The sequence below is a fragment of the Ursus maritimus genome, unplaced genomic scaffold (genome assembly GCF_017311325.1).
Source record: "Ursus maritimus isolate PB19 unplaced genomic scaffold, ASM1731132v1 scaffold_6, whole genome shotgun sequence".
NCBI lineage: Eukaryota > Metazoa > Chordata > Mammalia > Carnivora > Ursidae > Ursus > Ursus maritimus.
In genome coordinates this window covers 31,408,944-31,420,680 of record NW_024426774.1, presented here as the reverse complement: position 1 = coordinate 31,420,680, position 11,737 = coordinate 31,408,944, and positions in this window count along the sequence as shown.

The following is an 11,737-nucleotide window of genomic DNA, read 5'->3' as shown; positions in this document are numbered from 1 at the left end:
CAGCATTATGGTAACTTCAGAAAAGAACAGACAATGGATAATGAAGCATTTGAGTTACTTGTATCTTTGGTTTCTTAGGTTTGTCAAATACGATACATGCAAATAGAGATAATTTTACTACCTGATCCATTCTTATACTTTGGCTAATACCTCTAAACAAAATGTCGAGATTTAGTGACTATGGTAGCATCCATGTCACCCATTCCTGATCTCAGCAGAAACTCCTCTAGTATTTTTCCATTAGTAAAATACTGGCTTTGAAACTAATAGATCTTTCATCATATTAAGAAACCGCCCCTCAGAGGGGTAAAGATGGCAGAGGAGTAGGGGGACCCTAAGTTTGTCTCGTCCCTAGAGTACAATCAGATAGTTATCAAATCATTCTGAACATCTGAGAAATCAATCAGAGGTCTGAGAAAACAAATACTGCAAGTCTACAAGTAGAAAAGTGATACCTTTCGGAAGGTAGAAGGTATGAAGTGTTGAATCCCCTGTGATATAGCCGAGTATATGGCAGTGGGGAGGGAGCCTGCTTAAGGAGGTTACCACAGAGCAGAGGAGTGCAAAATTGGAACTTTCAGAAGTCTGCTACAGTAGGGGACATGCCTGGCTTAAAGGGGCTCAGGTGGCGAAGCAGGGCAGAATCCCGGGTGTGACACTGTGATCTGAGGATCCCCTGGGTCGCAAGAACAGGTAGCACCTAAGTGGTGCACTGTTGCCAGGCATAGGAGCATGGAAGCTGACAGAACAGCAAGCCTAGGTGCTGACTTTCTGCTCTGTGTTGCCATTAACCGCAAACAGCAAGTTGGGGCATATGTTACCTGGAGAAATAGTAAGACAAAGGCAGTATCTGTGTTTATATTTCTCATCAACTGAAACAGGAAAGGAAAACTATTTTAGACAGGCAGTTGTGTAAGGGAAAGAAGAAGGGATTTGTATCAGATCTAAATTTAGAACCAGAAATACTCCACAAAAAAACTGCTAGAACTGATACAAGAACTCGGCAAAGTCACAGGATATAAACTCAATGCACAGAAGTCTGTTGCATTTCTCTACACTAACAATGAAGTAACAGAAAGAGAAATCAAGGAATCTATCCCCCTTTACAATTGCACCAAAAACCATAAGATACCAAGGAATAAACCTAACCAAAGAGGTAAAAAATCTGTACTCCGAAAACTATAGAACACTCATGAGAGAAATTGAGGAAGACACAAGGAAATGGAAAAACATTTCAACAGTCCATGCTCATGGATTGAAAGAACAAATGTTGTTAAAATGTCTATGCTACCCAAAACAGTCTACACATTTAAAGCAATTCCTATCAAAATACCGCCAATATTTTTCACAGAGCTAGAACAAACAATTCTAAAATTTGTATGGAACCAGAAAAGATCCCAAATAGCCAAAATAATGTTGAAAAAGAAAACCAAAGCTGGAGGCATCCCAATTCCAGACCTCAAGCTACATTACAAAGTTGCAATCATCAAGGCAGTATGATATTGGCATAAAAACAGACACGTAGATCAATGGAACAGAATAGAGAACCCAGAAATGGACCCTCAACTCTAGGTCAACTAATCTTTGACAAAGCAGGAAAGAATATCCAATGGAAAAAAGACAGTCTCTTCAACAAATGGTGTTAGGAAAATTGGACAGCCACATTCAGAAGAATGAAACTGGACCATTTTCTTACACCATACACAAAAATAGACTCAAAATGGATGAAAGACCTAAATGTGAGACAGGAATCCATCAAAATCTTAGAGAACACAGGCAGCAACCTCTTTGAACTTGGCCACAGCAACATTCTTGCTAGACAAATCTCCAGAAATAAGGGAAACAAAAGCAAAAATGGACTATTGGGACTTCATCAACATAAAAAGCTTCTGCACAGCTAAGGAAACAATTAACAAAACTAAAAGGCAACCTACAGAATGGGAGAAGATATTTGCAAAGGACATGTCAGACAAAGGGCTAGAATCCAAAATCTATAAAGAACTTATCACACTCAACACCCAAAATACAAAAAATCCAGTCAAGAAATGGGCAGAAGACATGAACAGACATTTCTCCAAAGAAGACATACAAATGGCCAACAAACACATGAAAAAATCCTCAACATCACTCTGCATCAGGGAAATACAAATCAAAAGCACAATGAGATACCACCTCACACTGGTCAGAATGGCTAAAATTAGCTCAGGAAACAACAGATGTTGGTGAGGATGCAGAGAAAGGGGAACCCTTCTACACTGTTGGTGGGAATGCAGGCTGGCACAGCCACTCGGGAAAACAGTATGGTGGTTCCTCAAAAAATTAAAAATAGAACTACCCTATGACCCAGCAATTTCACTACTAGACATTTATCCAAAGGATACAAAAACAGTGATCTGAAGGGGCACCTGCACCCCAATGTTTATAGCAGCAACCTCCACAATAGCCAAACTATGGAAAGAGCCCAGATGTCCATTGACAGAGGAATAGATGAAGAAGATGTGGTATATACATATATACATACAGTGGAATATTACTCAACCATCAAAAGAATGAAATCTTGTCATTTGCAATGACATGGGTGGAACTTGAGGGTATAATGCTAAGCAAAATAAGTCAGAGAAAGACAAATACCATATGATTTCACTCATATGTGAAATTTAAGAAACAAAACAGATGAACATAGGGGAAGAGAAGGGAAAATAAGATAAAAACAGAGGGAGACACGCTGTAAGAGACTCTTAACTATAGGGAACAAACTGAAGGTTGCTGAGGGGATGGGGTAATTAGGTGATGGGCATTAAGAAGGGCACCTGAAGGAATGAGCACTGGGTGTTATATGCAACTGATGAATCACTAAATTCTACCCCTGAAACGAATAATACACTATAAGTAACTACATTGAATTTAAATTTAAAAAAGAATATAGTACATAATATATATAACATACCAAAAAGAAGTACACCTCAATTCATTTAATAAATTGAATTCCACCAATGGCTTTATCAGCATCTACGGAGAGAATGACATGACTTTTTTCCTTTAGAACTATTAATATCATGTGTGCTATTAATGAATTTCCTAATAGCCAAACATGGAATAAATCCCACTTGATCTAGTGTATCATATTCTTAATGTAGTACTGAATTATATTTACTATTTTACATCAACATTCATAAACACTGCTCTTTGATTTCCTTTTTTGTACCATGTTTATCAGGATTAAGTTCAATATTCAATTTTGCTTCTTAAAAGTTAGGATGTTTTCCCTCATTCTCAAAGCCCTGAACAATTTATAGAGCATTAAGACTACTTGGTCTTTGAAGATTTATAGAATTTCTCTGTGAAACCATCTGAGCCTGGTCTTTTCATTGCGGCACAGTTCTTCAATAACTTTCTCTATTTCTACTACAAAAATGGAACTTTCCAACACTTGTTACATCAATTTTGGTAATCTCTATTCTCCTAAAAATTATCCATTTCACCTAGATTTTAATATTTCTGTAAAGGTCTACAGTTAATTGATAATTAAGATTTTAAGATTTCTTCTGTTGCAATGGTTATTTCTGCCTTGTCAATTCTTATTTTGTATATAAATGCTTCCTCCCTTTGCTCTTGATCAAGTTAGCTAGTTTTGTAGATTTCTTAGAAACTGGATTTTGGAGTCTAGTATTTTGTTATTCTTTACCTTATTAACTTCTGATTTATCCTTACGATTCCCTTATGTTTTATTTAGTTTGTTGTCCCTTTAGTTTTTTGAGGTAAGTATATTCACAATTTCATTTTTGCTGGTGAAAGTAGTTAGTGGTATGCATTTCTTTGACAACTGCTAAAAATGTATCCCATAGATCTTGACCTATAGAGATCTCTCCTTGTCTTAATTTTTAGATCTGTAATTTCATTTTGTATTTCCCCTTTCACTCGAGAGTTGTGTAATAAAAGGTTTTTAGTTTTCAGAATAGACTTTCTATTGGTTAGTAATTTCTAGTTTTACTGCTTTGATCAATTAGATAGAAATATTACAAATGATACTCTATGAAGCTGAGTGGTGTGCTGGAGCAGACTTGTACTGGCTTATGAAAGCCAATTGTGTAGCTCTCTTCCCAGCTTCTTGATCAGTGACATTGCATGGGTAGCTTCAAATTAACCATAGGAGGTACATCAGAAAAATCAACAAATGCTGTAAATCTGGGCTCCTCCCACCAACAAAGAGCTGCTTGTTATTTACCATCCTAGAGTGAACTTACTTTGTATGTGTCAATGTACAAATTGTGTGACTGTTACATGAGCCTGAGAAGATGTATTTTCTATTGTGAGGGTACAGAGTTTGATATTTATTCATAAGATCTTCTCCATTGATCATGTTTAAGTCTTCCTCTCATTTTTTGTCCATCTTGTCTTTCCTATATTAAAGTGCCGTGTGATTATATCCTATTATTACTGTGGTTCTATGTTTCCTTGAATCTCTTGTGTGTGTGTGTGTGTGTGTGTGTGTGTGTGTGTGTGTGTGTTTTAATAAAGATGATTGCTAGGTTATTTGATGTAAAAATATTCATTAGGCCATTTTATGATCAGAGCCACAAAACTAGAAATTATTTTCAAGATAGACTTTCTATTGGCTATCTAACAACCTTTTATTAAACAACTCTTGAATGTAAGGGAAAATACAAAATGAAGTTACAGAATTAAAAATTAAGACAAGGAGAGATCGCTATAGATCAAGATCTATGGGATACATTTTTGGCAGTTGTCAAAGAAATGCATACCACATGTTTAAAAAAAAAAAAAGTCTTTCCAAAGACTTTGTAATAACGTACCCACTGAAGTATTTCAGTACAATCAACATTTAATCCAATCTTTGCTAAAAACTATAACCTTAATAATGATACTCAATGCTGGCATCATCCTCAGTCAATTGCAGTTCTATTTATTCACTTGAGATCTTAACATTTAGTTGAATTATCTAACCAAAACATCCTAAGAAAAAGAATGGAGTAATTATATAAACAGAGCAACAATTATAAAGCAAGAACAGTTAACATTTAGCCAGGTTGGAGAGTTAATTTGCATATGCCTAGCTCCTGAGGTTCAGGCTCTGGTGGCCTTGGCTATCTGTTTTATTACATCCTTCTTTGATTTCTGCATGTTTCTTTGTTTCCTTTAATGAGATGCTATAGGGTGTTTTCCCTACTTAGGTGTCACTCTTATACGTGTATATTCATTTTGATTCAGAGATACGCCCAGGAGCCTTGGAAACATAGGTGGGGTGTAATTATAGGACACTTTGTGATGACAACAGGGAAGAAATGCATGAGGGAATCTGCCTGGAATTAGAAGTTTTGTGCCCACGGAAGGCACAAGGTCTTAGATTAATATCCTAAATGGGCCTTCAATCCCATGTACATTAGCTTATCAGGAAAAACCTCTAGCATTTAACTATAAATGAAAAGGTCATAATTTTAGAAGACCTTTTTGCAGTTCCAGGTCCATTTCTTTAGCCTGAAACTTTTAAAAGGAACAATTTCTCTAACCGTGTTTTCTCAATATCCTTTCACATCCTTTTTCTCCTTACCATCCTCTTGCACAGAAACTATAAATATATATTCCTTGAACCTACTTGCTTAGGTACTTGGCAGCTTGACTCAGTTCCCAAGGAAGATGTAGTTTGGATTCATGTGTCTAAATCACTTGCTTTAAAAATACATTTTTCAAAAATATACCTCTTGAGTCTAAATGAAGGCTAGAGACATAATGCAGTTTGTAAAGCTAAAATTTTCTTTGGGAAAAAAAAGGAAAAAAAAATCTTGCCACTCTAGTATGTTGTTCTGCAATGTAAGAGATTGAATAAGTCTCAAGGACAGAACGTATCAGAGCATGATGTTCTGTGCACAGACAACAAATATTCAGAGATGTATAATCAGAGCAGGTTCACTGTTAATCCCATTCATTCTACATACCCTAAAATAAGGAAAGAAAATGAAAACCTTAAAGTTAGAGACATTCCCTTGCCTTTATGCCCCAAGAATTTCAAGGACAGGTGCATGTAAATTTAAGTCTTGATGAGGTGGTTGGTGTACAAAGAGAATATAAATGACTCATTCTCAGTGATTCACACTCTCAAATTTTTAAAAACACCATGTAATTTCAAAGGTTCAAATTGTGTGACTGATTTTTCCATGACATGTGTTAAAACCCTCACAGCAATTAAAAATTTCCTGGGAGGAAGGGTATGATAGTTACCTGCCAGTATCTTTTTTATATTGATGTATATTTTTCTAAAATATCTCAAATCCCCTTATAATTATTCTTAAAAGTTTTCTAATAGTATAATTTTTAGCCTTCTCCAGTCTAGATGAAGATAGGACAACAAGTGTACCTAGAATGAAAATGATGTATCACCAGGACAAGAAGGATAATATAGTGGAAGAGTCTGAACTTAGGACAGAAAGGGCAGGCATATGATGCACGAGACAGAGGTTTTTGCCCAAAACAGGCAGGTTGAAAAGATGCCAACAGGTCTGAGGCCAACTGGACATTATACCCAGATAAATCTATCATGACATGGTTCTTATTCTCAACCTTATAGTCTTTGGTACTGGAGACTCAGAAATGAACAGATTATTACGGATAGGTACAAAATCAAATTCAAATGAGACTTGTAAATAAACCAGAAATCCAGTTTGTGAAATTTCCAGTGGGGGTGTGGTAGTCCTGGAGATTCAAGAGAGAACCTGCCACAATGAGTATGGTTAGATCCTGGGGATCTGCCGCAGTGTTTGAGCAGACGCTATGCTTTACCTGGCAGCCCCTGCCAATTACTGTGCACACAGCACTGAGCAGGGCTACTGCTCAATACAGACTTTTCCTTTCCATGGGCCTGGCCATTTCTGCCAAACACAGATCTTCCTTCTTTAGGGAATCACCAGAGCTCCCCTTAGTTTGACAAACATTTTCTGAGAATTGCAGCACAGTCTAAGGCTCTTCCTACCTAGTCTTCCTTTTTTCCTTCTCCTTTCTGAGGTGTGAGACTTGCATTACAGACTGGGCTCTCTCTCCCTCTCCCCTTTGTCTCGTATAGTCATCACCCCCAATAAATATATCTCTTCTCTTTTTCAGCATCTTCTGGTATTACCTAGTGCTCAAGAAATGCATAGTGTGGAAGGGCTTCTGCTTTTGAAGTGACAGCAAAATAGGCTAACTTGAAAATTTTCCCACTACAAACACCTACAAATACTAATGAAACCTAAGAAATCTTCCTTAACATACAGTGCTAGGCTTACGAGGAAGGGGAATACCCAAATGTCAAGTGAGAACAGTTACAGCTTCCATCTGTAAATCCCCATGGTGATCTAAAATACACAAAGAGGGGCACCTGGGTGGCTCAGTTGGTTAAGCATCTGACTCTTGGTTTCAACTCAGGTCATGATCTCGGGGTTGTGGGATTGAGCCCATGTTGCAGAGTCTGCTTGTCCTTCTTGCTCCCTCTCTGCCTTTCCACCCACTCTCTCTCTCTAAAATAAATCTTTAAAATAAAATACACAAAGGGAAAACCCATTTTGAACTAGAGACAGTGTAAGTATTCCAGAAGAATCTCAAAGAAAACACGAAATAAGTATTTTTAAAATTATTACATACACCAATGGAAGAATCAAAGTCCTAAGATGACGCTATCAAAAAAATATACAATTCAGGAAAACTTCACCTAATGTTACAGAATCTCAAAGGAAATAGGAGATGTTATAAAAGAAATAAAAAGTCAGAAGCCTAAGAATGAGACATGTCTCAGAAAATACAGGTACTGAAATTGAATAGTAGACAGATTGAACAGTTTCGGAGACTTAAACTGGAAAATAGATCTGTGAAAATCCAGAATGAAACAGAAAATACAAAAATCTAAGAGGAATAGAAGAGAAAGAGCAGCTGTAATTTACACCTAGAAGGAGTAAATGGAGAGGTAATTTCAAGAAAGCAATGGCAGACATGGCCTAGAATGAAAAAAAAAAAAAAAGACACGAATCCTAAGATCTAAGAATCATAACAAGTCCCAAGAAGAGTAAAAGCCACCGATATTATAGAAAACACATACAAACGGAACATCTTGAGTAACCAAGGAAAAAAGGAACAATTAGACTAACAGATTTCTGTTTCAGAATAGAAACGAGAATAAAATCTTGATGGAATGAATTAAAAAATGAGTTTGATTTAAGCCAGAGAGGAAAAATCGACTTTGTAGGCCCTCTTCCATTACCTAGTTACATCTCCCTAGATGGATTTGTAGGTTCTTTCAGTACTAACAGGAAAAAAAAAATCCCTTAATTATTGTGTCTGTCAGTATCAGAAGAAAGGCAAGTAAAACTCCAGAGTGGCCATCTAAGATATAGGCCATGGTGAGCCTCAGTGAAATTACTACTCCACAGCAGAAAACATCTCCCCTCTATAGCCAAAATCTCACAATAATGGCCCTTAAGTTTTTCTAAGGAGGTTTGAAGAATCAAGCTAATATACGTAACAGGTCTCTAGACAGATCTGCATTCATTAAGTGGAATGAAATTAGTGAGGACACTGATGAAAAGTCTTCACCAACAGCCTCTGAGCCCAGCACTTGGCACCCTGACATGGCCTCTTCGACTCAGCAGAAGCAGATCCCCGTGGCATGGAGACTGAAGATGAAACTCAAGGGAGCTAATACTAGCCCTAATTCACTGCACTTTCCTCGACAATGGTTTGGCATTTATGAGCACAGATGTCAGCATGATCATAATTGGTTTTGTAAGAGACTCCAAATTAAGGAAAATGGATGTTCTGACTAAAATATGAAGTACATGTTGAATCACTATACTGTACACCTGAAACTAATATAACACTGCATATTAAATATAATGGAATTAAAATTTTTTAAAATTAAAAAGCAGAAAGAAAAGGCAATACTATAAAGTACATAAAGGCTTTGGAACCTGGGAACTATTTTCTCATTATCAACAGTGTAACACAAAATGATTGTGTCTCAAATCAACTTGACAAAAATCCGCATTGCTTATAACGAACCTGAAACAGAATATGTTTAACTCCGTACCACTTCACTAATGTATCTTGTCCCTAAGAGAATGTCCACAGACAGATCCAATGTAAAATGTTAGATCCAGGACAGGAAGACCAAAGCCCTTTCCTCCAGCAGTAGCTTTTCCACTATGCCATCTCCCAGCCCTCCTGCCTCTGGACACTGAGCCCCACTCAACACCAAACACAGAGGAGGTTAAAGCAGGGGTGAAGGGCTCCGATAATGCCTGCATGGATTTGGGAGTTGTTTGCAAGGAAGATTTCCTTTCTTGGAGAAAATATAGCCAAGCTAGTAGGCTAAGAAGTTAAAAAAAAAAAAAAAGATAAAGACAAGGTGACAAAGTCAGGATGCCTCTATAAATTTTGTGTCATGAAGAAATCAGTGTATTAAGCTCTAACTCAAGTAATAACCTTTGAGATTGAGTGTTTAAATGAATCTGGTAACTCCTGGTATTAAGCACTTTACATTTATTTTATTCACTTAGCTACCTATAAGATAGGTATTAATATTTTCCCCATTTTGTAGAGGAGAAGATGGAGGCTTGGAAATGTCAAGACGCTGGTATAGGATCAAAGAGCTAGCAAGTGATGGAGACAGGATTTGAAAAGGCAGAGATGAAGTCCAGCTCCAGCTGCACCACTGAGCAATAGGTCTCCTGTCCCATTCTATTAAGCTGTCAGGAAGAATGATTACACACAAAAATGGCAAGTGGGTTTTAACTCATGCCAACTCTGATCTATTTGTGGTTATTTTAATAAAGATTCCAATGCTCCATCAGGGCTCAGTGACAAAGAACGCCGTGATCATTTAGCAATGTCTGCCACTGATGAGAAAATGGTAGAGTGACAATATTCGCTACGTATTTACCATCCCTGGAATAGTGAGGGTTTTTGGAGTTTCTATCTTTAATACTCAACTTAAAATTATGAGGAAAGGAACACTGACAATTGCTGCCACTCCTAATTTTTTTTTAATGGAAAGACACCCATCTGTGATATAAAACTCAAAAATGGAATACAGGCTGCTAAATTGTTCCAAAGTCTATATGGATGAAGGTTAACCTCAAATACTATTGCTCACAACATTCTATAATTTTAAATAATAAAAAGTGATAATTCAGCAGCAGAGATAAAATGAAATAGTATGCTTTAAAGAAAAAAAAAAGAAAGAAAGAAAAGAAAAAGTCTGTCAACCAACTGCCAGCAGTTTCATGAGTCAAGCCCCCAGATTAATAAATCCTTGCTTCCCCTCAAATCTAGGGAAACATCACATCTGTCTAAATATACCTGACCACTTCTCATCACCGCACCAGCAACCACCACTCTTGTCTCTCACCGGAATGACTAATATCCTTCTACATAGTCACATGGCTTCTACAGATTTTAGCACAGGTGCTAGAATGATTCTAAAACCATCCAGTGACATCCCATATTACCAGTGGCTTACAGGGCTCTAAGAGGCCCCTTTTCCCACCTTCACCTCCCTACTCTCCCATGCCCTCTACTGAACTACACCAGCCTCCTTGCTATTTTGTCACCATGGCAGGCTTGCTCCATCTCTAGGCTTTTGTACTTGTAATTCCCTCAGGCTACAATATTCTCCCCTCAGATATCCCCACAGCTCACTGTCACCTCCTTTTTATTTTGACTCCCCATGTCCTCTTCTCCATAAGGTCCTTTGATTTAAAACTGCCACTCCACACCCTCTTACTATACTGCCTTCTCTAAAAAAGCGTTTTTCTCTGTATCACGCATAACCATTCTAGAAATTACATATTCACTTTAAGGGGACTTGCCCCTCTCTTCACCCCCACTAAACTGTAAGCTTCACGATGGTGGGGACATTTTCCATTTCATGCTCTGCCCCATGGTCAGTGTCTAAAATTGTGGCTGCCATGGAGTAGGCACTCCAGGGACCCGTAATTCTGTGTCTGGACAAGAGGAAAAAAGTAAATTCATTTTTTTTTTTTACAGTGGATCCAAAACTCAAAGATTGTCTTAAATGTTGCTTTAGGTGCACTATTTCTCAACAGAGATGCCCATTTCTAGAGGCCTTAGTCCCTAAGACTCCACACTAAAGCTCAGTCCACAGTGCCCACAAGAACATATTCTACCCCTACTACTGCAAATGCCATCTAGAGACATGGAGCATCAGCTACGAGTTTGCTAGAAACGCAGATCTTGGTTCTCATACCAGAACTGAGTCATAACGTGCATTTTAACACATATGTACACAGGGTGGGTTTTAGGCACAAAGTCTGAGCAGCATTATCTTAGGAGTTTCTGGCAAAGGGCTCTGAGGTCAAGGGAAGCACAAGCCAGTCTTTAGGAAACTCAGATGTTGCTTGTTTCCTAAAAAACAAAAAAACAAAAAAACCCTAGCTTTAACAAGTAGTGTAGTCCCCATGTCAGCTTTCCATTTCTAAGTCCTACAACAACGATGTGGAATCTCTAAAAGTTAAAAAAACAAAACCCACAATCCTTAATATCCCATGCCACCTTTAGTTAGTGTCCCACTGCCAGCACACATCACGGCTTAGTGAGGAAAACAATGCATGAGCAAAGTGCCGCCTGAGCTCTTGAGCTGTAGGCCCTTAGATAAGTCACATTTTCCTCCTTGAGGTCCAGCTGATTCATCTGTTTAGGTGGGTAGGAATACAGGCTCTCCCTCCCTCGAGTATGT